Below are 6,137 nucleotides of genomic sequence, written 5' to 3' on the forward strand. Positions count from 1 at the left end.
TATATTCACACTTCACAGCATACCCAGATCAAACTGAAAAAAACACCCAAAGGCCAGAAGCAAACCACTTAATTGTAGAATACCTAGAAGATAAACATAGATTCATAGCATACCCAGATCATTTTTTGTTTCTAATCACCACCATTAGACAGAAAAAAACAAAGCTTGGGATTGAGAAACAATTCTTACCTTCATCTCGCAAAGAACACTCAGGATCAATTCTTAGAGTGTGAGATAGAGAGGGGACAATTGGATGAAGTCTAGGACTCTGGAGTTAGGGACAATGAAGTTACAGGTGGGGTGACCTTGAGACAGGGACGAAGTTAGATGAAGTCACAGGAGTCAGAAGGGTGGTCGGGGACTCAGGTGGGAATTGGGAAAGAAAATAGATTAGTGCCCTACTGCCCTGACCCTGAGTAAAAATTTGTTTATTTCTAATTTTCCATTCAGTGACCGTGACATTTCATTTAACTCGTGAAAACATAACGTTTTTAATGTTTTTTGCAAGTTGACTCGGTTTTATGCGAGTTTGACCTGGTTTTATGCGATTTTAATAATTTTCGAGTTTTGCTTCCGTTTCTACACGTTTTGTGGGTGTGAACTTGTAAAATCATACAATTTTACGAGTTAAAACGCATTTTTAACAACATTGGTGTTGCCTTCTCTAATTTAAATTTATTTTTCAAAATGAATTGATGAGATTTTTTTATATTGTATAAAAGTTGAGTGATGATAATTGTTTTTTCATTTCAGGTTGGGTTGAATTTCCTAATTAATTCATGTTTGATTTTGCATTTCAAAAATTCTTTGAAATTTTTTTGATAATTTTTAAGTTTTTTTATTTACTTCAAATTAATATTTTTTATGTTTTTTTATATTATTTTAAAAAAATATATATTGTGATTGTATCTAGCTGCGAAACAGGCCCAAGAAATTTTAAAAATTTTAATTTTTTTCTGTATTTTAAAAGAATTTTTTTAACACTTTTGTATTATTATATATATATTGAGATTGTGTTTGGCTGAGAAAGGAGACCCAAGAAATTAAAAATATTTTTAGAGTTCAATTTATCATTCATCATCTTTTTAGACCCAACATCCATTGTTGCTAGGCCCAAATCCCAAATCACTATAATAAGTTCTAGTAGTTTCTAACATACATGAACACATTAGTTCAGGCAAATCCTTAGTAAAAGTATAATAGGTATCTTTATCATTAAAAATAAGCAACAATATAACTTAGCTTTAGTAGGATGGATGAGATAATAGTTATTTTTCTTATCACCATAACTAACTCATTGCCTAGAACTCTAAAACCTAGTTAGGGTTTTTAATTATTATAAAACTAAGTAGGGATTCATCTATTTTTACCTTTAGTTTTCTGAAATGTCTTTGTAATATATCATTTATATGAAATGAATTGAACTAAAAATTTATAGATTCTATATATTTTTAATTGTTTTTGTATTGACTAAATGAAAATTTGTTTTATAAGCTTTTTATTAAAAATGCACTAAATGAAAATTTGTTTTATAAGCTTTTCATTAAAAATGCATATATATATATATATATATATAACTCTCCACAAGAATTTCTATAATTGAGAAAATTATTTTTATAGGTTATATAATATCAACCTAGTTCTTTGTACTATATCACCAAGGTGGTTTATATTGAAACAATATAATTTTAGGTTTAATTGTCTATTATATTATTATTATTATATTTATTATATTAGGTTCCATTATGTATAATCCAGTAAGGTTGACTATTCATAATCCATTAAGGTTGACTATTTGTATACTAATTATATTATCATTACTATATTTATTATATTGGAGCCCATTATATATAATCTATATATACTAATTATATAATCAACTCTCATGGATTGTGCATAACGGGCTCTAATATATATATATAAAACACATATCTATAATTCATTATTAGAAAATGCATTAAAAATGCTAGAGCAACTTTTTTTTCTTCTAGATTAGTTTTTTCTCTTGTTATGTTATGGTGTTAACGCCTATTATATAACTACACACATGATTATTCTAGAAAAATATCTCCTTTACAAACCTTCCCTGCATCACAACCCACAACAAACTTAATAAAGTTAGTTTTGCTTAATAAAATTATAATAGTAACAACTTTCAACCACTGCTATTTCACTCTAACACTTACAAACAACAATTATGTTTTTTAAAAAGTAGAGTTTTAACTTTCAACCACTGCTATTTCACTCTAAAACTTACAAACAACAATTAAAAAGTAGAGTTCTAGCCTTTTAAATTGACTAAGACTTATTGAAGTTCATAAATAACAGTCATTAATGCTCTACCAAAGCCATCATAATTAATAACATCATAGATATCAATCTAATATATACCATGTCTATACACTCAACTACAATAGTTGCAACCTTCAAATTACTCAATACTACTTCTTTCTAAAACTTATAAATAACAATTATATATTTTATTTTTTAAAAAGTAGAGGTTCAACCTTTTCTAATTATCCAAAACTTATTTAAGTTTATAGATGACATTCATTCATCAAAACCATTATAACTGATAAAATCCTCTAAACCTATACCACATGAGTTTAATATAACCAACTACTTATAAGCACATTGATTACCTCATTCTCTGTTAATGTATTATCTTTACTTATTGGTTACATTACATCTCATGTTATTTGAGCTGCTTTAGCAATGACATTAACCCCTCTCTTCAGAACACACATCATGTTTATATAGTCAAACCTAATTAAATTACATTAAAAACCCGATGAAAATGCCATAACCTCTTATAATGTAGAAAGCTTATAATGATGAGCTTGCATCTGTTAGTAAACCTCTTAATGCTTTTAATTTCAATCTCAACTTATTCACTGCTATTATAACTCACATAAGAGCAATAAGCTTTAATAAACTACACTTTTTACAACCATTGAGTTTATCAAAATAAATAATCTTTAGTATTTTTATATTCGACAAAACAGTGATGCCAAGACATTCCAACCAGCAACTTACTTTTGTTTCTATCTAAAATCAAAGACAATCTCCTTCTCTCTATAATAGCAAACATCCCTACTCTAGTGATAATTTCTATAATGATCATGGGTGGTTTAACCATCATGGACCAAGTCATCAATACTATAGACTTGATCCAACTCTCAATACTTATTGTAATTTGGAACCTTAACAACTTTGGAATAAAATGATGTTTAGAAACGTGGTTGAAATCATGTTTTTTAAATATTTTAAATATGTTTTTTAAATTATTTTTAATAAAATCATGTTTTTTAAATATTTTAAATATATTTTTTAAATTATTTTTTAAATTTTTTTTGATATACTGATGTTAAAAATAATTCTATAAAATAAATTAAAAATATTATTTTAATGTATTTTCAAACAAAAATATTTTAAAACATAACCATTATTACACTTTCATATACCCCTATTCTAATTCATAGCTTTTACAATTATATTTTTAAAACATAAAAGTAAACGAACTCTATTATTTGTCATTTCCGGTTCAAACAACTATTCACATCTTAAATTTACCATTTATTTTACATGTATCTAATATAAAAAAATATTTGCTTTTTATATGTTAATTTGCTATTGATAATGATGTTTTTATATATATATATATATATATATCCAAGGTATTATTTAATAATTTTTTGAGTGTTGATGTTGTTTTATTATTTTTGAATTTTAAATCCATGTAGGGTGCGTAGAAACTAAAATTTAAAGTATGCATAGAAATTTTATGAATTGTTTTATATGAAAAAAATATTTTTTTAATATTAACAATGATTATAAAAACAAGTTAAAGATAACATGAAATCTTACAAATATCTTATTAATTAATAATTTCATAATATTTCTTGCAATGAACATAAATAATAATTTCAATAAAAAAATAAATCATATTGTCACTTTTATTTAAAGGTGAAATAATTTTTATTATACAATAAAATTAAATATAATCAAATATAATAATTAGAACATTGCATCATTTTTTGAATTCTAATTACTTATATTTAATAATATCTATAACTGAAAATATTAAAACAAAAACTCCAAATCAAATAATATTTGATAAAATATTAGATCTCAAATATTAATATTAATTTTTTAAAAAAAAATTCTTATAATATTAACTATTATATCTCAATATTTGTGGGTTATTAAAAAAAATGTCTTTTGTTTGGACAAAATCTATTTATAACACATAAACATAAGGTGGATGATGTGATTTGTTTAGGACTCGATTAACTTCTTACTTTATAATATTAGCATTAAGTTTTTATGAATTCTTTTATTTTAAAGAGTTTGTTTTTAGTATATGTGAAGAAAATATTAAATATATAGACACCTATAAAAGTTTTATGTTACCTTTTGACAAAAGACTTTATTTTTTAATGTTAATAGAATATTTTAAAAGGTATATATACTTTAATCTAAAGTATTTGACAATATAATACAAGAACCAGAGGTTCTTTAAGGTCGATGCAGAGTATATACAAATTAAAAATATAGGCATGGATAAAAAAATATGAATCATTTTGTGTAAAAAGGAGTGTTTTTAACATTACCAGAGATTACAAAAATAATAATAATTATTATTATTTGTTATATTTTCAAATTTTTTATTTTTTATATTTTGGTAAAATCTATAATTAAAATCTTTTGAGAAATTCCAAAAAAACAAATTGACAAAACAATGAATCTTAGACAAAACACTAATTCATTGGTGTCCATTCTGCTAAAGGTTCAAATTAATTTTTTTAATATAAACAAATTATTCAAGTGTTGATAATGTATTTTCTAATAAAAAAATTTAATCATGAACTCATAATATAATATATAATAATGAAATATTTTTTAAATATTGATACAGTGTTATATTATATGACATTGTATTTCTAATATTAAAACTATGATTTATTAGATTGGGTTAACTTATCAAATTTATGACCTTGATTTTGAGATCATGATAACCTTTATAGAGAAAAAAAATTAAAATCAATTATGATAATTAATTCCTAATTAATCCAATATTGAAAGGTGAAATAGAAAAAAATATTAAAAAGATAAAAATATCTACCCTACTTAACCTCATTAACCTCGCAAACTAATAACTTCAGTTATAAGATCAAGATAACTTCATAAAAATCAAATAAAAAAATTATAAAGCCTAATTTTCAACCAACCTAATGTAACAGGATGAAATAAAAAAAATCAATTAAAAAAGGATTAAAAAAACTCAAGTAAATTTAGTATAATATGTTAAACTCTTTAAATGAGTCAAGAGAATGAGATAACTTCATAAAATATAAATAAAAAGATTATGAAGTTTAATTTCCAATATTTTCAATGTTAAAAGTTAAAATTAAAAATTAAATCCATAAAACCAAGATAATTTCATATAAAGTAAATCGAAGAAAATTATGAAGCTCAATTCTCAAATAATATAAGATAAAATTAATAAATAAATAAATATAAAAGAGAAGAATAAGTTGTTGAAGGGTGTAATTGAAAAAAATATTAAATTAAAAAATAACAAATGACACAACCAAAAGATTAATGTCTTCTCTAAAATATAGAAGTGTGGAAGTAATAAAAACCCCGAAAAAACCGAGATCGAGCCACAAGAAGGTTAACTATAATAATAATAACAATAATAATAACAAGACAAAGGAGAAGAAGAAGTTAAAGAGGACTTTAAAATGTAAGATTAATGTAAGGATTGAATAATAATAAAAAGAAATGTCAAGGTTAAAGGATCTACTAATGGTATTTTAAATAAATATATTATAAACTCTTTTTATTACTTAACTGGAAACCACACACAAAGAAGGTTTCAATCGAATGATTTGTCATTAATAACTCATTATAAAGTATTAACATGATCATATTAATTATCTTATTTAAGTTACACCAAACTTTTAAATATTTATTAGGAATTCATGATGCTAACTTATATTAACAATAAATCAAGTTCCTTTCATAGTACATGTATAGGTTACTATATGGTTGGGCTATGAAAGTGTCAAGTATTTATTATACAAAGTGTTATTCAACACAAATCTAGATTAACCATTTAACAAGTAAGGTAT

This window comes from Populus euphratica, unplaced genomic scaffold (assembly GCF_000495115.2).
Source record: "Populus euphratica unplaced genomic scaffold, PopEup_1.0 scaffold9.1, whole genome shotgun sequence".
NCBI lineage: Eukaryota > Viridiplantae > Streptophyta > Magnoliopsida > Malpighiales > Salicaceae > Populus > Populus euphratica.